Below are 22481 nucleotides of genomic sequence, written 5' to 3'. Positions count from 1 at the left end.
AGCCGGCGGTGGCGGGGTCTGAGGTGTCCACGGAACCGGCGGGGAATCGCGCGACTGGACAGCGTCAGCATTATGCAAAGCAGCTTCTAGAGCCTTGGCCATCTCTATCGCCGAGCTTAAGGTAAGGTCTGAGTTTTCCAGCAGCCGCTGGCGCATGTACACTGACCTCAGTCCCGTCACAAAGGCGTCTCGCACCAGCAGCTCCGCATGCTGTTCTGCCGTGAGCGTCTTGCAGTCACAAGGTCGGACGAGTGTCTGTAGTGCTCGGAGAAACTCAGCGCACGATTCGCCAGGCCGCTGTTGCCGGGTAGCTAAACGATGTCTTGCGTAGACGGTGTTCACCGGCCGCAGGTACCGTCTTTTGAGGGCGTCCAGTGCCCCTTCGTAGGTCGGCAGGTCCCGGATAATGGAGTAAACTTTGGGGGTGACCCTCGAGAGTAGGATTCTGTGCATAACGGCGGGTTCAGTTGCACGAACCTCCTCCAAGTACGATTGGAAGCATGCAAGCCAGTATTCAAAAGCGAGAGCTGCATCAGGGTCTTGAGGGTCCAAATCCAACCTTTCCAGACGCAAAATGGTTTCCATGTTTTAAAACTTCCAGTCAATAAAATTGATGCACCATCAATAACTCACACTGAGACGTAAGGCAAGATATCGGCTTTTATTGACTGGAAGAAGGAACCAGGAGTGAGTGTCCATCATACTATGTCCTGGAGACTGAGGCCGAGCGTCAGGCCTCAGATCGCCTTTATACAGGGGCCTGTGGGAGGAGCCACAGGAGCAGTCAGCAGGGGGGCGTGTCCAGACAGGCACATAGTTCACCACAGCTCTTACAGCGGTTAAGAATCGGTTTGTTCCTTGCTCTCGGGCCCAAGCCCAGTCAGCTTGGCTTGCCTCAGATCTGCCACTTCAAATCGCCTCCAAATCCATTCCAGCAACGGCCAAACACTGGCTCGTTCCCGTTCTTCGGCCAGGCCCCACCACCTCAATTCAGCCCATACACATCACACCAAACCGTACTGCACCTTCAAGGCTTCAGCCCACACTGCAAAGATGCCAGGTACTTTATAGCATATTTGTAGACGGATTGAGAAAAGCAGAGAACTCGTCAGTAATTTTCTTTATATACATCGGCCGTCATTTTTTTAAAACACGTGAACAGGACTAATCAACTGGACTTTATTAACAATCTAACATACATTACTAGGGAGGGAATATGCTACTGAATTCACCAGTACAATGTCAGTACGGCTGACAGCAGCAGAATGAAATAGAAACTGAAAAGGTTTTAACTGGTTTGCCTTGGATAGATCATGTCAAAAACAAGATTTTAGCTTATTACCAGGAAAGAATATGCCATAAATAGGCAAATAAAGCAAGTAAACCAGCCACATGGATAAGAAACTAAAACTGAACAGCAAAAGTTTAAAAGATAATAAAAAGCTACAAAAGATATTAGGAAACTAGTTGGACATCAAAATCACAAGGTTTTTACTGCATCAGAAAGGGTTGGTTGAATTTAACATAGCCTTTCAAAAACTGAAGAAATTATGTAAATAGAAATAATTACACAAATCTGACGGTACTGTTGACACAAAAGATAACACTGCCACAATCTGGGGAAGTTGTTGGATAATTAATTCACATTCAGTAAAGATATCAAAAAGAATTCTAAAAGCAACAAATATTGGAAAATCTTGAGCAAATAATAACTCCCATTGAGTTTTGAAGGTTGAGATGAAGCTCTGGCTATGAGCTACCTCAAATCTAGAATTTTAACTTTTAAAATGGTCAAAGAAAAACCAAGAAATTAGGCCACAAACAAGAGAAAATCTGCAGATGCTGGAAATCCGAGCAACATACAAAATGCTGGAGGATCACAGCAGGCCAGGCAGCAACTACGGAAAAAAGAATGGTCAATGTTTCAGACCAAAACCCTTTGGTTGAAGTTTCAGGCCGAAACATCAACTGTACTTTTTTTCCATACATGCTGTCTGGCCTGCTGAGTTCCTCCAGCAGCTTGTGTGTGTTGCCAAGGAATTAGAAGCCATTTGGTTTAACTCCTTCTTCCTAAGGATAAATGTAGGAGTTTGCTGATAAGACACAATAGGCAGCTCCAAGGGCAGGCAGCTCCTCAGATAATGCAACAGTCCTTCGCAACATAACCTTCAGGTGTAGCACAAATGTTACTTGTGAAGCATGTGCTAAACAATGACAATTTCCAACAAGAAACCACCAAACTGTTTCATCCTTCTCAGCAGATCAAAATCCTGCAGCTCTCTTCTTTACTTTGTGCATTTGTTAATAGCAGCACACAAACAGCAGAGGTTCAAAGTGGGAACGTGGCTGAGGTGCAGAAGCACACACTCAATGATTCCGCAACAGTTTGATATTTATTTATATAAATAATTAAAACTAGAGAAATTGAAACAAATTGATCTTGGTTTTCAAGTAGAAGTAATAGGAAGAAGACGATGAATTTCACAGTAAAGACTTCCAGAGTCTTTTGTAGGCAGCTTTGCAACAATAGATTATTACATGAATTGCATCTCCCAAGTACCTGCACAGGGGTTTTAATTATTCCTTATATTATCGTTAGGGCAATACAGGAACTGTGTTGTCCGAGTTTGCCTATGATACAAAAACTTGTGGGATATTACTTTTTGTTTTGTTTGTTTACAGATCTTTAAAATTCTCTGCACTAGAGTTGTGTATGCTGGGCCATTAGGTATAGCCATTGATGAGGTAAGCAAATTTTTGGATTGCAGGTGAATTAAACGTTATGGAGCGGAACGGAGGCTAAAGATCATGGTCTTACAATATGGTAATGCAAAGTCCAAAGGGTCATATGGCTTTCTCCAGCTATTATGCTTTGTCACAAACATATCAAAAATTGCAAACTTGCAGATGATACTAAGATAGGTGGCATTGTGGATAATGAAGTAGGTTTTCAAAGCTTGCAGAGAGATTTAGGCCAGTTAGAAGAGTGGGCTGAACAATGGCAGATGGAGTTTAATGCTGATAAATGTGAGGTGCTACATTTTGGTAGGAATAATCCAAACAGGACATACATCATAAATGGTAGGGCATTGAAGAATGCAGTAGAACACAGTGATCTAGGAATAATGGTGCATCATTCCCTGAAGGTGGAATCTCATGTGGATAGGGTGGTGAAGAAAGCTTTTGGTATGCTGGCCTTTATAAATCAGAGCATTGAGTATAGGTGTTGGGATGTAATGTTAAAATTGTACAAGGCATTGGTGAGGCTGAATTTGGAGTATTGTGTACAGTTCTGGTCACCGAATTATAGAAAAGATATCAACAAAATAGAGAGAGTTCAGAGAAAATTTACTAGAATGTTACCTGGGTTTCAGCACCTAAGTTACAGGGAAAGGCTGAACAAGTTAGGTCTTTATTCTTTGGAGCATAGAAGGTTGAGGGGGGGTCTTGATAGAGGTATTTAAAATAATGAGGGGGATAGATCGAGTTGATGTGGATAGGCTTTTTCCATTGAGAGTAGGGGAGATTCAAATAAGAGGACATGATTTGAGAGTTAGGAGGCAAAAGTTTAAGGGTAACACAAGGAGGTATTTCTTTACTCAGTGAGTGGTAGCTGTGTGGAATGAGCTTCCAGTAGAAGTGGTAGAGGCAGGTTCAGTATTGTCATTTAAAGTAAAATTGGATAGGTATATGGACAAGAAAGGAATGGAGGGTTATGGACTGAGTGCGGGTCAGTGGGTGTAAGCATCGGCACGGACTAGAAGGCCCACGATGGTCTGTTTCTGTGCTGTAATTGTTATATGGTTATATGGAAACAAAAAAGTTAACATTTTCAGCTGGGTGGCACAAAGTTAAAACAACTAAGTTTCATTTGCATATCGCACTTGCCCATAATCTGTGATGAAAACTAATGTCATACAAATGGGTAGCATCTTTTCTAATCACAAACAAGAGAAAATCTGCAGATACCAGGAAATCTGCAGATCCTGGAAATTCAAGCAACACACACAAAATCCTGGTGGATCGCAGCAGGCCAGGCAGCATCTATAGGGAGAAGTGCTGTCAACGTTTCGGGCCGAGACCCTTCGTCAGGACTGGAGAAAAAAAGATGAGGAGTAGATCTAAAAGGTGGAGGGATGGGAGAGAGGAACACAAGGTGATAGGTGAAACCAGGAAGGGGAGAGATTGAGTAAAGAGCTGGGAATTTGGTGAAAGAGATACAGGGCTGGAGAAGGGAGAGTCTGATAGGGCAGTGCAGAAGGCCATGGAAGAAAGAAGAGGGGGGAGGAGTATCAAAGGAAGGCAATGGGCAGGCAAGGAGATATGGTGAGAGAGGGGAAAGGGGATGGGGAATGGTGAAGTTGGGGGGGGGTGGGGTGAGACATTACCAGACATTCAAGAAATGGAAACTCCCAGATGGAATAAAGTGTTGATATGTCAGTCGATGGCCTCCTCTACTGTCGCGATGAAGCCACACTCAAATTGGACAAACAACACCTTATATTCTGTCTGGGTAGCCTCCAACCTGATGGTATGAACATCGCTTTCTCAAACTTCCGGTAATGCCCCCTCTGCATCTCCTTCACCTTTCTGTATCCCCTTTTTCCTCTCTCACCTTATTTTCTTACCCACTCATCGCCTCCCTCTGGTGCTCCTCCCCCCTTTTCTTTCATCCATATCCTTGTGTTCTCTCCCATCAGACTCACCCTTCTCCAGCCCTGTTATCACTTTCACCAATCAACTTCCCAGTTCTTTACTTCATCCGTCCCCCTCCTGGTTTCACCTAGTATTTCTCTCTCCCCTCCCCCACCTTTTCAATCTACTCCTCATCTTTTTTCTCTGGTCCTGCCGAAGGGTCTCGGCCCAAAACTTCAACTGTACTTTTTTTCCCACAGATGCTGCCTGGCCTGCTGAGTTCCTCTGGCATTTAGTGTGTGTTGCAGTATCTTTTCCAAATTAATTTGTGTTTTGTCAAATGACCTCCTCATCATATTTCACAGGTATCAAGAGCAAAAGTGGACATCATTCAAAATGTTAACTTATGAATTGCATTCAGGTAGCAGTCAGCGTCTTAGATCAACACCCACAAATTTACCCAACAAACTTAAAAATTCTTAATACACAAGTTGTCATAGTTATCTAAACATTCAGGTGATACTTCAGTTTCAATAAATTTGAAAAGGCTTCTGTAGTAGACTTCGCTAATTTTTAAATGACTGTTCACTTGAAATCTGGCATCAGAAATTTTACTTAATAATTCCCAGTTTAACTCTAGTTCCCTTAATAGCTGAACAATTTGAAACATTGATATCAGTAGGAGCTCGATATTATGGAAAAAGAAACCCTAAAACTAATCACAGAGCAGTCAGCACATTAGCCCTTTAAGAAGTTTGTACATTCTCCCTGTGGCCATGTGGGTTTCCTCCAGCCCGCCGGTTTCCTCCCATAGTCCAAAGATGTACCAGTCAGTAGGTTAATTGGTCACACATAACTGGTCCAGAAGGGCGTGTTACTGTGCCCTACCTCTAATTAAATAAATAAATAGATAGATAAATAAACATTCTGTGGTACATCAAACTACCACAAAATTTGATTTACATACAAGGCTAACTGCATAGATTTCCTACAATTGTGTTTAGAATTATCTAAAATACTCAGAGAAAAATACATGGTGTTGAAGCTCTGCACATTATAGAACATATCTTCCACTCAGGGCCACAAAGAATCTGCCAGCAGATATGCTAATACCTGGGCAATTTGAGAGCAGAGGCTGCAGTGCATCATGCCATCTGTTGGCAGAGCACCTACGGAAGGACTTCTGCACACCTAGGCTTGGAATTTTGCCTGCTGAACGCACACCAAGATAACTAGTCCAACAAAGTCAGAGGGAAAATGTGTGTGTGTGTGTGTGTGTGTGTATACTTTAATTATTTTTAAACCATTTAAATTCATTTAACATTTTTAATTTTGGACAGGCAATTATGATTAATTGATAGAGTGCAGATTCAATTTAAACAGCAGGTTTGACAGCTGGCAAGGCTGGGATGGGGCTTCACTCAGTAAGTATCAATGCCATTCTTGTCAGTGCAGTAGGCTACCTGTGGCCCTGTATCTCGTCAATCCCCTTGGGAAGAGATGCACCATCAATAACTCACTCTGAGACGTAAAGGCGAGATATCGGCTTTTATCAACTGGAAGAAGGAACAAGCAGTGAGTGACCACCATACTACATCCTGGAGACTGAGAGGCCGGGCTCAGGCCTTGATCGCCTTTATACCGGGGTCTGTGGGAGGAGCCACAGGAGCAGTCAGCAGGGGGCATGTCCAGACAGGTATATGTAGTTCACCACAGGAAGGTAGATTTCTATATTGCACTGGAAGAACTAAGATGAACCAGACCCCAGTCAACCACAGAATTCCATGGCACATCCTAACACATTTTTCAACAATGCAACACCTCTATTTAGTTGGATAGTTTACCATCACATCAAGGCAAGTTGAAAACAGATGATTTTTTTTCTTGAAAGTAACGGATTAGTATGTCCAGATTCTCACCAGGTTTTACAACTACAGTATTAAGGTGGGTGGTCCAGTTATGCTTTGGTCAATTTTGGAAATCAGTGACATCAGAGTCATGCAGTGCAGAACAGGCCCTTCAACCATCCATTAGTAATCCTACAGAAATCCCACCTTTTTATTCTCCCAACATTCCCACCAACTTCCCACTCAGACTCTACCACTCACTTAAACACAAAGTACTGTATACGGTGCCCAATTAACCCATTAAAACACAAGTCTTTGGAATGAGGGAGGAACCCTATGTGGTTACAGATAGAATGTGGGAACTCCAGACCAACCAGGTCTTCAGTGCTTTGAGCTGCCAACCCCAGCACTGGGCCACCAATTGATCAGGGAGAGGGGGAGAGGAAGGGGTAAAGTGGGCAAGCAATAACAATAGAATTGCATTGAATACCAAAGTTCAGAAGTCACTTTGCAGCTCTATATTAAAAAAAAATTCAGTTGGGCCACATTTGGAACATTGTGTGCAGTTTGGATCACTGATGTGGAGGTTTTGGAGAGGTTCACCGACAGGTTACCAGAATTAGCTATTAAAAAAGGTTGGACAAACTTTGACTGTTCGGTGCATCGGAAGCTGGAGGGATGAACTTGTGGAAATGTATAAAATTATGAGACATAGAATCAGAATCAGAATCAGACTTTAATCGCCAAGTACCTGTACACACACAAGGAATTTACTTCCGGCAGGTGTTGTCTCTCCCACCAGAAAGCAGTGGTATAAAATGAGAAGGGGAAAGACTCAGGCAGAGGTGAGCAACAGAGTGGTAAGTTAGAAACAGACACAATAGTCAAAGTAAAGAGGTATTCAGGCAAATGGGCTCAGTTAGACTGGAATTATGGTCAGTGCAGGCTTGCTAGGGCAAACAGCATTTGTTCTACATTTTAATGAAAATTTGTTAGCCATTTTTGCATTAGATTTTGTTATTGGCTGGCACTTGTGTGCACAATTCTTAGCATTATGCCTTTAGGTACACACAGTTCTAAAAAGAACACTCACTTTCATACAATATATAATGCCTTTAGCATTTATCAGTTCACATTGGAATGCTGTGTGGGTCTTGCTCCATGAGAGTTAATTATAAAACTATAAGACATCGGAAAATAACTTGGTATTCGGCCCATCAAATAATTCTGAAATCTGATCATGGCTGATTTATTATTCTCCTTCTCCCTGTAACCCTTCACAACCTTACTTATCAAGAACTTATCAACTTCCTTCCACTTTGAATATACTCAATGACTTGGTGTCCAGAGCTGTCCCCTGGGTCACCTCCTCCCTCTCCTGTGGTCCACTCTACTTTCCTATCAGATTCTTTCTTCTCCAGCCCTTGACCTTTCCTACCCACCCAGCTTCACCTACCACCTTCCTGCAAGCCTCCCTCTTCTCCCTTCCCTCTCAGTCCTGAAGAAAGGTCTCGATCCAAAACAGCAATTGTATATTCATTTCCATAGATGCTGCCTGACCTGCCGAGTTCCTCCAGCATTTTGTATATATTGCCCTGATTTCCAGCACCTGCAGAATTTCTCGTGTTTATGATTTCTTCTTCGTATATGAACCCTTCATTCAGTCATCATTCTGGTAAATCTCCTTGGACCCTTGCAAATACCAGCACATCCTTTCTTAGCTATGGGGCCCAAAACTGCTCACAATACTCTAAGTGTGGCATGGCCAATGCCTTCTAAAGACTCAGCATTAGGTCCTTGCTTTTGCATATCTAATTCCCTGAAATGAACACTAACATTGCATTTGCCTTCTTTACCACTGAGTCAACCAGCAATTTAACCTATAGGAAATCCTACACTAAGCACTCCCAAATCCCTTTGCACCTCTGACTTGTGAACTCACTTCTCATTTAGAAAACATGCCTGTATTCCTTCTACCAAACTGCATGACCATATACTTCCCAATACCTCTATTCCATCTGCCACTTCTTTGCCCATTCTCTTAATCTGTCTAAGTCCCTCTGCTTCCTCAACACTACCTTTCACTCCACCCGTCTCTGTGTCATCTGCAAACTCGGGCACGAGCCATCAATTCTGTCATCCAGATCATTAACATATAACATCAAAAGTCGCAGGCCCAACATCAACCCCTGTGGAACACTGCTAGTCACCGACAGCCAATCAGAAATGGCCTCCCTTATTCCCACTCTTTGCCTTCTGCGGTCAGCTAATCTCTGTCCATGTTGTCATCTTTCCCGTAATACCATGGGCTCTTACTTTGGGTCAGTAACTTGAAACTCGGTCGGACAGTGGCACATACAATATTGGCGTATTTTACATTTTTGATCGCCTTAATGTAATGTGAAGTTAACTATTTAGGAGCAACCTGTAACCACTACACATTGCATCAAAACTGAGAGATATGATTTTAATTGGATAAAAATGATGCAACGTTACTTCAACTTGCTGAGCAATCATCCAGAAGTCAGCCATAACATATTTAATTCTGCTTCAACAGTAGCAACACTCTCCAGTGACCGCTTCTGTCATTTCAAATCTTCGCAGCAAATTGTAGTTAATTCAGATGGCAATGATGAGTTGCAGACCAAACTTCATGCTGATTACTAATGTATATGCAGAGTATTCATCTCATCGATACAGGAAAGTGAACCTTATTTACTTGGCCACTTTAACGCAGTGTAGATTTAGCTGACTTTTTTTTTGCAATGCAGTCTCAAACAGTATTATCAACAAGAGATTCTTGAGAATAAACAATCCAAAAACAAAGTATATTCTTGCAAAACAGATGCTATGACATTTTTTTAAAAATTTAACCATTAATATAGGATATCACTTTCATCTCCAGCACTGTCATATATCAAAACATGCAATATTTTTTACCTCTAATAGGGTATCAATAACCACTTCAGAGGCAGAGGCATGAGCTGCATCAACATCACAGCATTCCCAGGTGTTGCACTAGGCAGGGAATGCTGATTCAAGCTGTTCCATTACAGTCATGTTTCACATTGTAAACCGCCATCTGCCTTACCTTTTCGTCCTAGATACTTTGCAGGGTTCTTTCACAAACACTCCAACATCTAGGAATTCTGCTGGATCCTTAACAGACCAATCATGTTCAATAAATGAACTCGAAATATCTCCTGGACCATTTCAGCTTGCTAGTGCAGGTTGTACTACCTTTGAAAGGGGCGGGGGGGGGGAATAAAAGAGGGAACTAAACATCCCCGTTAAAGTCGATGCAGACACAGCGCACCTTCATGTACAATGAAGTAGCGCAGTCGATACAAAATGTATTGCAGAAGAAATACACGACTTTAAAAACAATATAATCCTTTGAAACTCTATTATGAAGAAAACCAACCCGGCGCGGGGATGAACTGGTCTGTGTAGTGCGGGGAAGCAGAGTCTAGCTCTGCAGCATGATTGCAGCCAGAAGTAACCGTGCGGATTTTGTCTTGACAGTCACTGTACCGCGTTCATTCATTTACAGAATTCAATTAGAACTCAATTTGCAGCGCAGCGTCAAACAGTTTACAGTAATCGTGTAAGAATGTGGGAAATAACTGCCGCAGAATAAAGCAGAACACGCCCCTCGCAGTGAAATGGACATCCGCTTTCCGGAAAGCTACAAGCAAAGCTGACACGTGAATAGCATGGGGTCAGAAACACTGCTTACATTCTCAAAAGAAAAGCGTTTCAGACACTGGCTTCGGCTTCAGCCGCAGCGAGCGCTTAATGGTCGGGATATATTGTGGTCTACAGCCGCACGAGGATGGTTTGTTCATCTGAGCCCACAGTATGTTCGCTGAAGCACGGAGAAATTCAACTTGAACATTTCGCTTGCAGAAAGGAACGTATTGAAAGTTAGAGCTTAGGAACTAGTGAGGTGGAAGCTCCTATCAGAAGCAACACCATTAGTCATCCCTGAAAACACCTCTGTAAAAATCACTCATACTTGAATCGTTTCCTTCAAAACGTTGCCAAAAGCTATATGAAACATTTTTGCTTCTGCCATCCCCCTGTTCAGCTAAAATCTGCTGAACAGTGCAAGTTTCTCCTCACTAAAAGAGCCCCATTTTAAAAACTCATCTTTTGCGAGGCTGCCTAAATATTACAAGGCAAATTTTACCATCACTGAAGCTTGTATAATGTTGCTTTAAGGAATGTTTATTTTTCCTTTAGCTGATGAAAACCACATTTCAACAATTCACAGTAAACATCTCAGCTAATGAGCATTCGGTACATAGTTGACATTCCAGTGGTTTGTTGTAATGTGGAGTGTGTGTGAATGAAGCGATAGAAGACACTAATCTACAGAGCAATCACGTTTAAATTTGTGAACCAATTTCTGTCCCATTCACGCGTACACAAATCAATCAAATGACTGATCCCCTCTTTGGTGGAGTTCAGTTTTACTCTTGTAGGGACCAAATGAAACTTTAGCTTAGACACAAGTTGATTAATGCATTTAAAATCCTTTTAAAAACTGCAACGCCAATTTAAATGAAATTGCACCATGCGTGAAATGTTAGCCTCTCACGATGCTAATTAGAACAAACATTTGCCACGGGATGAAATGAAATCCAGAGAACCTAATCTCCCAAGTAGACCTGAAATTAAACCAGGAGAGTGGACCAGCTTCCTGGGATAGTTAGCAGCTGTAAGATTAATGACCTCCCCTCCATTACAGGTCTAACTGCAGAATTTCCAGCTGGATGCTAAAGTGACCCACATTCAGTTGGCCAGCGTTCAACACACTCCCTCAATTAATTAAAAATGCAACTTTCTGAGTTTTCAATGCAAATATTCTTCTCCAATAAAACTTGCTTTGCTGTTAAAAAAAAGGCTTTGCTGTAGAGTGTTTTAAAAAGTAGCGCAGCAAAATCTATGCACAAGAGATTCTGCAGTTGCTGGAAATCCGGAGCAAACACAAACTGCTGGAGGAACTCAGCAGATCAGGCAACATCTATGAAAGGAAACATTTTGGGCTGAGGCCCGCATCAGGACTGGAAAGGATGGGGGGATTTAGGCTTTTCTCCCCTTCCATTCCGGTCCTGATGAAGGGTCTCAGCCTGAAACTTCACAATTATTCCTCTCCAGAGATGCTGCCTGACCTGCTGAATTTCTCCCGTAGTTCGTGCAAATGTTGCTCCAGTGCAGCAAGAGTTTTGAGGAACGGAAAAAGATCAATAAGATCATTAACTCAATTCCATTGTATCCACCAACTGCAAATTTGTTGAACTGGTTTGTAAACATGCACTAAATTTATCCAGTCGCTTGTTCAACATCCTTTTTCTTGCAAATCGAAGTTTTCCCATGTAACTTCCGTCCTTAATCCCAAATATTTTATTTTCTAGTTCAACTGAAAAAGCCCTGATGGAATTTAGCAGGCCAAGCAGAATCTATGGAAGGAAATGGACAGCTGATATTCCAGGCCAATTTCAGATCAACTTTATCTGTCAGATGAATTTTGGAACATTGAAGCACAGTGAAATACATTTTGTGTGTCAAATACCAGCACAGTTTGAGGATTGTGCAAGTGTCATCATGCTTATGGCCCCAACAAAGTATGCTCACAATTCACTGACCCTAAACCTAACCATCTGTCTTTTGAATGTGGGGAGCACCTGGAGCAAACCCACATGGTCATGAGGAAAACGTACAAACTCCTTACAGACAGCAGCAGGAACTGAACTCTGATGGGCGGTCGCTGGCGCTGCTTAGCATTTCACTAACCCCTACAATACCTTGCCACCTGTACTGAAGGTCCCATTGTCATCCTTCATCTGGTCCAGAATGAACGAGGGGAGATAGCTACTATAAAAAGGTGGAGGGAAGGGTGAAGCAAGAGCTTGCAGGTCATGGGTGAATCCAGGCGAGTGAAATGATAGGCAGATTAAGGCTGGGAGGTGATAGGTGGAAGTAACAAAGAGTCAAAGATCACGGAATCTAGCTCGTTTCTATAAAAGAAAGATCAGCAAAAATTAAAGTGTGCCCCTTAAGGGTAGAGACTGTGAAAATTTTCAGCAAATTAAAGAAATAATGGATTTAAAACAATATTCTGCAACAGTAATCACAGAAGAACATTCCAGAAATAGCAAGGAACCAAATATCTAATAAGAATGAGAAACTTAAAAGGAATTAACATTAGCAGAGACAAAATACAGAAGAAATTCTGAAATAGTGGAGAAATTAATGTGATGAAGGTATATTAAAAAAATCTCACAGCCCTGATGAAGTGTCTCATCCTAAAATGTTGGCTATTTCCTTCCATAGCTGCTGTTCTTCCAGCATTTTGCGTGTGTTTCTGACGATCTACATACTATGGCCACTGTAATGCTTGGTGCAGATTTTATGGGTTCTATGGATGTAGTGTCATCCGGAAAGTCACTGCATTAAAAATAGTCAACAACTGTGCAATATTCTGATATGGAATGAAGATGAATTAAAAGATATTAAACTGTGATATTAAGTACAGAGGATTCTGGTTAATTGGGACACATCGGGATCAGTACATTATGGCGCAATTATGCAGCTTCAACAATTAACCAAAGTTTCATGGAAATAGTAAAAAAGTTATTTAAAAAGGTATAAAAAAGAAAAAAAAGTAACAAATTACGTATTTAAATAAAATAAAGAACAAATTACCAGTACGACAAATTACAGAACAATATATTGTACTTCCAGTAGTACAATAGTTCTATAAAACTGTGTATTAATAATTATCAATGAAGGAATTCATCCAGTGTATGCAATTGACAAAATCAGACAAAACAGATATTGACTGCCTTCATACAAAGCTATTGATGATTCCATCCTCCAAATCTGTTTATTGACTACAGCTCAGCATTTAACACAATCATTCCTGCAGTTCAAATCAAAGAGCTCCAGAACCTGGTTCTCTGTACTTCCCTCTGCAATTGAATCCTCAACATCCTAGCTGGAAGACCATAATCTGTGCAGATCAGAAATAACATCTCCACCTCACTGACAATCTACACAACCCAGGGATGTTTGCTTAGCCCACTGCTCTACTCTCTCTACATCCGTGGCTGTGTGGCTAAGCTCAGCTCACATGCCATCTATAAATTTGCTGACAATACAACTATTGTTGGCAGAAGTTTTGATGGTGATGAGAGGGCATAGAGGAGCAAGGTATATGAGCCTCTTGCGTGCTGTCACAACTTTGCACTCAGTACTTCAAAATGGTGGTATCCACCATCAAGGACCCCCATCATCCAGGTCATGTCTTGTTTTCATTAAAGCCATCGGGAAGGAGGCACAGAAGCATGAAGGCAGACAATCAATGATTCAGGAACAGCTTCTTCTACTCTGCCATCAGTTTCCTGAATGGACATTGAATCCATGAACACTACTTTCTTATATATAGATACACACACACACACACACACACACACACACACACTTACTGTAATTCAGTTTTTTTAAACCTATTATTATGTACAGTCATCCCTCAGTATCCACAGGGGATTGGTTCCAGGACCACCCCCCCCCCCACCCCCGCCGATACCAAAATCTGCGGATGCTCAAGTCCCTTATATAAAATGGCGTAGTATTTGCATATAACCTACACACATCCTCCTGTATACTTTAAATCATCTCTAGATTATTTATAATATCTAATACATTCTAAATGCTATGTAAATAGTTGTTATACTATATTGTTTAGGGAATAATGACAAGAAAAAAAGTCTGTACATGCTCAGTACAGACGCAACCATCGTAGCTCTTCTGGGAACACTGATGCTGCCTCGGCATCAGCCGATGCCAATTCTCCCATGATCTTTAAGTTCATGAGGCTGGAGCACTATACATAGCTCGCCAGCCATCCCTTACTAGCCTTAAACTCCTTCCTCTTGCTCACAACACAAGTTGTGAATGAACGAGACGCGAGGAAAACAATGCTCAAACAATGAGTGCTGGAGAGAGACTAAGGATCTGCGAAATGGTGTGAGGCTACACAGATACGGAAGGCTGACTGTATTGCATTGTACTGTTGTCATAAAGTCAACAAATTTCATGACAAATGCTGGTGATAGTAAATCTGATTCTGATCTTCCTTTTCACTGTAACATTTAACATCATTGTCGAAACCTTCAAATTCTTCATAGTTCCCAACTTGTTGAAGTAGTGGAATCATTTCATCTTCACTCCTAGCCATTGCTGGCATCTCTAAGCCTGAATGCTTGAAACTGCAGTGAGCAAAACATCCATAATTGTCTTACTGCTTATTTCTCACCAAGTGGCAAAAAAATCAGTTTTTTTTTAAAAAGGCACAAACACACACACCTGACACTATTGAAAAGCTGTGCTCTAAGCACGGTGTAATGTCTATCAGCCACACAAGTGCACATGACTGACACTCGTTAGAGGCCAATCAGAAACAGCTCCCTATCCTAATTAAATGACATAGTGTCTCAAATAAATGAAGGGAATCCCAGCAATTTTCTTCATTAGTTTTTGTTCTTTAAGATTTGAACATCATGGGCACTAGCCTCCATAGTATCCAAGGCATCTTCAAGGAGCAATGCCTCAAAAAGGCAGCATGCTTCAATAAGAACCCCCATCACCCAGGTCAATTGCTCTGATTAACCAATGACATATTAACCAGAATCCACTGATTTAGCAAGTCCTTCTCACATTCTTCTTATAGTCTTAGCAAAGGTTATGGCAAGAAGGCAGGTGTATGGGGTTGAGTGGGATCCAGGATCAGCATGGAGCAGACTCAACTGGCTGAAGGGCCTAATTCTACTCCTTTGTCTTATGGTCTTATGTTGTTGTACAAATGCTTACATGTCCAAATAATTTCTCAGTTGCCAACATTTTCCACCAAATGGTCACAGAGCATTTTGCCCATGAATTAGAAGTCATTATTTTTTCAGTAATGTTTAATTTCTTCATTGTTACTAATGTGATGATTAAAGATATGCCAGTTTGACAAAGATTTAGCTTGCATCAGAAGGTTCAAAACAGTGTGAGGACAGAGTAACACACACAAAACTCAGCAAGTCAGACAGCATCTAGGGAGTGGAATAAACAGTCAATGTTTTGGGCCACTGTCATGGTCAACAGTTTATTCCTCTCCATGGATGCTGCCTAACTTTCCAGTATTTTGTGTGTTGCTCAAGATTTCCAGCATCTGCAGAATCTCTTGTGTTTGTTCTGAGAATAAATTGTTCATCACAAAGAAGCCAATTCATAAACTAACATCTCAATAAACCAGCCTCAAATGAAGAATACATTATAAACACTAGAGATACTGCAGATGCTGGAAATCTAGAGCAACACACACAAGATACCAGAGGAACATGGGTCAAGCGGTATCTATGGAAATTATGGAAATAGTCGACGCTTTGGGCTGAGACTCTTCATCAGGACTGGAAAGTGGGGAAAGATGCCAGGATAAGGTTTGGAGAGGGGTAGGAAGACAAGGGGTAGGTAGAAGGTGATAGGTGAAGCCAGGTGGATGGGGGATCTGAAGCAAGAAGCTGAGAGGTGATAGGTGGAAAAGGCAAAGGGCGGGAGAAGAAGGAATCTGATAGGAGAAGTCAACAGACCATGGGAGAAAGGGAAGGAAGATGGACACCAGGCAGAGGTGACAGGCAAGTGAGAAGAGTCAACAAGTCAGGGTGGGGAATAAAGAAGAGGGAATGGGGAAAGGAAAAATAAATTACCAGAAGTTGGGGAAATAAATGCTGGAGGATTCCGAGACAGAATATGAGATGTTACTCCTTATTAAAGTGCTTTGGAAGATGTTTAAATGGGATAACAATCACTTAAATTAGTCACCTTTGAAAATGATTAGAATAATTAGATTATATATCCATGAGTGATATCAGCAAACTCTGTAAAGCAGAAAATCTGAAATAACCTTGCTCACTTCTGAAAAAAAAACTAAATTAAATAGGACTGCAATGCTCAAGATCATGTCACAAAACTCCATATTCCTCCATTTAATTTATAACTGTAAATTGGGAGAAGAATGGGAGAAACTTTGCTGAATGGCTTTCAATGTTAGGATTCACTTGGGATCTGAATAAACAGTCACTGCACCCATGGAGAAGAAAATAATTTGAGATATATGGACGAATATATAAAGAAATTGAAAGGTTTTATTTCATTAAACCTTAAATACAAAAGTAGAAATTAGGTTACAGTTCTACAGAACAATCGTTAGAGCATTGCATTCAGATCTGACTACCAAAGTTCAGGAAGTATACTGGCTTCAGAGGAAATGTAATTGATATTCATTGAAATTAGACCAAGACTAACAAAGTTCAAATTTCACACTGAGTGCAATGTGAAGAAACTAGATTTCCATTCTCTTAAAGAAAGCCATTTCAGGGATCGTTAACTAAGGTGTTTAAGATGAATTAAGGAAATGAATGAAAGAGAAATAAGTGAAACCTGTTTCACTGCGTAGAGTCAACATCTAGGCACAATCTTAAAAATGAGATCGAAACCAGTTAGGGCTGTTGTAAACAAGCATGTCTTCATAGAAAGATTGAAATATCCCATTTCATCTCACCTCTTCTCACCTCCTACAGCTAAAGTCACATCAATGAGGACAGATCGGCAGCAGCAATTAAGAAATCAGAGCACACTCAAGAAGCAGCATACCTCTACAATTATACACCACAATGAGTTTTAATGCCATACTTCCAAGCAAAGACAGACCAATGCTGAAATCAAAAAATCAATAATAATACTACAAATATATAGCTGTCCTTAAAAGAGGAGGTTAAGTAATGCTGGAACTAAAGTAAGTGTGATATTAAAGTCTCTGAAAATAACTGTAGATCCCAGTTAAATTTGTGATCAAGCAAATCTGTAATTTTGCTATGAAAAACAACTCATCTTTCAAGCTGTGAGATTCTACTGAAGAAGATATCCAATTAGTTATTGAATTAGAAAATGGGACTCTTGTAATAACTGATCCAGGCCCAAAGGACAGACTCATCCACATCATGGGGGTGGTCCGATTAGTGCAGCAATACAACATGTGGCAGTGACATCAGTAGTCATTGGCAACCCTACCAATACACTGGCTTGTGCTAACCAAACTGCAGCATTCCAGTTTGGCACACATTAACAGGTACGAGAAGTACATTTTACATGTTAGCACATACTTGATATTGTAATTAATGGCTGTTAGAACCCTGCTTAAACCCAGAACAAAAATACGGACAGCAAACCCCAACAACATTTGATGTAATCCTGCCTTCTCACTTTAATTAAAAGGTAATCAAAGAGGCAGCAATTACCTTTTACCCAGGTTTAGGGAATCAAGAACTAGAAGGCATATGTTTAAGGTAAAAGAGGACAGACTTAATAGGAAACTGAAGAACAACTTTTTTACCTAAACAGTGGTTAGTGTCTGAAATGAGCTGCCACAGGAGGCAAGTGGATAGGTACATTAATAATATTTAACATGTACTCAGACAGGTACAAGGATAGTTAAGGTAGACCAGTGATTCCTAATGGGCACAGTTATGTGTCCTAAGGAGGTAAAGGGGAAATAGAAGTCGTTGGAAGGGCGTTCTGGATTCTTGTGTGGGAGAGGGAGTAGGTGATAACCTAACTTGATGCACGAGACCTGACTGACCGCTGGTAGAGCAGGCACTTCCAGAAAAAAGGACAAGGCACTGGAACACAGGAGGAAACACAGGTCTGCAGGTGGTGAGCACTTCTCACACTGCGTCTCAAACTCAGCAATCTCATCCGACCTTACCAACCAAACAGCCAACATTGCGGATGCAGAAATTAGCAACCAGGGTGCCCAGTTGTTCCAAACAAGGGAAAATCTGCAGATGCTGGAAATCTAAGCAAAACACACAAACTGCTGGAGGAGTTCAGCAGGCCAGGCAGCATCTATAGAAAAAAGTAAACAGTCGACGTTTCGGAATGAGCTCATGCAAGTTAACAGTCAGTAAGTCAAGTACTCCCACTCAACTTTCTCTACAGATCTACAGAAAACAGATCGCGCAACGATACAGCACTGGCCAGAACCAAACGGTTAAATAGAGCCAATAAGTGAACCTGCCAACCCCAAGGATTCCTCTTGAGGTGTTGAAAGTGACCTCAGCTTCATATGTGCGTGGTCAAGAACCACCTTCGGGGATGTTGAGATCTTACATGATTGCTCAATTGCACTAACTGGGATAGTATAAAGGTATCTTGTCGAACACCAGCTCTATCCCAACTGACATTCAGATTCCAATCTGAATCCTTGACAAAGTAATTTTCACTGTTGTGATCGTCTTCATTTTCGCCTCACCATTCCTTTGCATACTGCTACTATTGTTCAATCAACTCGCTGCCATCGTCAACATCCAATAGGCTTTCCCAGTTTGTGTTAATTTGTTATTTTAATTTAGCTGCATTAATAATGGATAATTACCTCTATGGATATGAATGACACCCTGAAAAGGCTATTTATGGTATTACTTAGTTCCAGAAGATGAAAGAAGCATTTGAAAAGTGTTACACACTCGAGTCATTTGCCAAGAAAGCTAAAAATGACCTTGATAGTGGTCTCGTTGCTTCTTATAACAATTTCAAAATGATAGTAAAGTTTGGAAAGCTTCATACAATTGGTGGAAGATTAATAATGCCTGCTATATCAGAAGTGCTTAGCACTGTCCCCAAAATGGACACTAGTATTTTAAAAACTAATTCCTCTGAGTAATAACTCTGTAAGTTGTCGTATTGATAAAAAGATTGAAGACATTTGAAGACATTGAAGACATATGCACAGAGCTACAAAAACCAGAATTTGGGATACAAATGGATGAGTCAACAGCACGAGACAACGAGGCGTTACTAATAGCAATGTACAGTTTATCAAAAGCTTATGAAGAGATTCTCTTTTATAAAAAGTTATAAACAATTATCAATAGAGTATCACTCCACAACAAGCTCTAAGTGTATGTTGAGGATAAAAGTAATCTGATTAGGAACACGACTTCTTGTGCAACAGATGGAGCACCATATATGACAGGTCACCATGCTGGTTTAGTGGCATTTATGACAAAAAAGAAATTCCAAATCTATTTGCAATCCATCATGTAATTCATCATCAACATCTGACAGTCAAAAACCTCAGCCAATAACTTGATTCTTGTAATATCTGCTATCAACAAAATTAAAGCTAATTTATTAAATAGTAAAATATTTCACCAGTTATGCCAAGATAATGATGAAGAGTTTGAATACTTGCTTCTTCATACTGAAGTGCATTAGCTGTCAAAAGGCTGATGCTTAAAACATTTCTTTGATCTTTTTGACACTGTGGTTGAATTTTTGGTCAAAGTTGACAAGAGTTTGGGAAACAAGATTGAACTTCTACATGGAGATGTGACAAACTTAGCCAATATGTATGGCAAAATTACCATTCTAAATATGAAACTGCAAGGTGAGAATTTCAATTTAATCCAGGCAGTGTCCACTTTTATCAGAAAATTGGAAATATATATGCAAAACATTGGGGAGGGGGAATGTTCTCAGTTTCCCTGCATGGAAAGTATGGCGCTCTCTTTCACAGATGGTGATTTGCTAGAGTACTCCTTACGCCTGCAGTAACTGAAGAAAGATTTTCAGAATCAATTCATGGATTTGAACGATCTGGATATTCCAGATTGGGTGACCAACCCATTTCTTTGCAAGGTGGAAGAACAGGAAGAGAGCTTGCAAGAAGAAATCATCAAAATTCAGAATGATGAAGAAGCAAAAATGCCTTTCAGAAATGTCAGCTTTTATGGTATGTGACTACGCAGTCATACAAAGTTTCCTGGTCTCTGAAGAAGAGCCAAACTGCTCTTCATTGGATTTCCATTCTCCCACTTTATTGAAAGAGGCTTCAGTGCAATGAACCACATACTCACAAAAAACAGAAACCGCTTGAACATGTGGGGACTTGAGGCTTTTGCTGTCACAACTTGAACCAGATATTTCAACTCTTGCTAAAAGCCATCAAGCCCAAGGATCACATTGATATTGAAGTTGCTGTACAGCATACAGGTATGGTGTAAGCTAGGTTTAAAGGCAAATAAAAATTTGAAGCAGAATAATTTTTCTCATGTTAGCATATGGTATTTCATATGTTTCTTCATATGTTTTTAACACCATGCAGATGCCAGAAAGTATATTGTGTCCAAGAGGGCTGTTGGGGATCAGTATGAAGGTGCTTTGGGGAACACTGGGCTAAAAAAGGTTGGGAAATACAGGTTTAGAAGAACATGAGTCAAACGAGGGCAAGTAGGCCTATCTTAGATGGGACTCTTGGACAGCATGTACTAGTGGGGCCAAAGAGTTTGTTTCCATAGCAACACACACAAAATGCTGGAGGAACTCAGCAGGTCAGGCAGCATCGATGGAAAAAATAGGCAGTCGACATTTCAGGGCAAGACCCTTCTTCAGGACACTTCTCTCGGTTTGTTTCCACATTGTATGACTCCTACAGTTGGCAGTCAGCCACAAGAAGATGCATTCTTATTTCATGAAAAATTTAGGTATCATTATAAATTATTTAGTACATACAGTAGTCTTCTTTTTAAATGTATGATTTTAAAATGCAGCTCCCTTGCAGTGATTCCAATACACAAATTGCTGGCTGGACAATGAGCATTTTATCACTAGAAATTAGTATAACTTAAAGTTCCACACACAAATCTAGACACAGAATCAGTACTGTATTTCATCTCATTCTTAGTGACACAACAGCACATCTACAAATGTTGAAAGCAAATATCACAACATTTCTAATAGCAGGACAAATGAAGCATTATGAAATGGTCACACATTATCTGCAATGTTACTTCACAAATTGAAAGAGCTGGTTGGTGCATGAATAAATAGTCGAAAGGCTTACAAAAGAGGCATTAAACCTGGTTAAATCGCACAATACTCTCTGCACCAAATATAATTACTTCTGTTAATAACACCTGGTTAAGTTTTAATAAGTGCACAATTAAATATTTAGTGAAATTATGTATTCAAAGCAAGTGCATCTTTTTGCCAGTTTGCAAATAAACTGTATCGTAGAATTTCAAACCTGGCACAATGTAAAACAATTAAGACACTACAATATTTCAAAAAGTGTGGAGATGTAAAGTGTGGATATGCAGCAACTAGAAAATGAAAATGTGGTCCAACAACCGTGAAACTGCTGCCTCTCAGCTCCAGAAACCCACATTTAATGTTGATCTCTTACACTCCATAAAATGTGCTAGTTCTCCGTGACCATGTGGGTTCTGACAGGCATCCTGGTTTCCACCCATATCCAGAAGACCTGCTGGTATTAAAATGGTGTTTTAAATGACCTCTTAGTGTAGATAAGTGGCAAAATAAATAAAGGGAACTTGCTGGGTATTAAATCAACATGACCAAGGTCAAATAGCATCAGGAATGCTTTCAAGCTGATCCATTCAACAGCTTAGTGATTATAAACTAAACCACTCTTGTTTACTATGCACAGAACCTAAACACTCTCAAGACCATCAGCAAAGCTTAATTTCCATTTGTCAGGCAATCTACTGCCAAGGTGTATATAACCAAATATTGTTTGAAGATTGGCTTTGGCACCATTTCATGTTGTTTTGAAGGATTACTGAGGAGTCAATAATTTGTTCTGAAGATACTACCTGTGCTGGATAATACCACTCACAAATATTCATGTCGTTTATGTACTTTACTAAATATCCTCTTAAATACCTCTATCGTATCTGCCTCTACCATCACCCTTGGTAGCAAATTTCAGAAGTCACTACTCTCTACGTAAAGTAACACCTACCCACACATCTCCTTCGAACCTCCCCTTTTTACATTAAATACTTACTCTCCAGAATTAGACATCTTGATCATGGGAAAAAGATACCAGCAGTCCATTCTGCCTACGCGTCTCATTATTGTATAGGC

At 40.6% G+C, this 22481-nt stretch overlaps 1 protein-coding gene across 4 annotated transcripts in view; it reads right to left on the bottom strand.

Moving 5' to 3' along the window:
* cdk14 (cyclin dependent kinase 14) overlaps window positions 1-22481 on the bottom strand; it is a 599160-nt gene that overhangs the window by 473874 nt on the left and 102805 nt on the right. The window contains exon 1 of one of the 4 annotated variants that reach the window (XM_059972266.1): window positions 10222-10325. The exons of 1 other annotated variant lie outside the window; for it this stretch is intronic. The gene's annotated coding sequence lies outside the window, so the exon portion shown is untranslated. Of the gene's footprint in view, window positions 1-9422; window positions 9525-9573; window positions 9594-10221; window positions 10326-22481 lie in introns of those variants that run through there. 2 more of the 4 variants (XM_059972267.1, XM_059972265.1) reach the window with 2 other exon arrangements.

The sequence above is a fragment of the Hypanus sabinus genome, chromosome 6 (assembly GCF_030144855.1).
Source record: "Hypanus sabinus isolate sHypSab1 chromosome 6, sHypSab1.hap1, whole genome shotgun sequence".
NCBI classification, from domain to species: Eukaryota; Metazoa; Chordata; class Chondrichthyes; order Myliobatiformes; family Dasyatidae; genus Hypanus; species Hypanus sabinus.
Note: the sequence above shows the minus strand (reverse complement) of the source record. Positions and strands in the feature narration are given on the sequence as shown.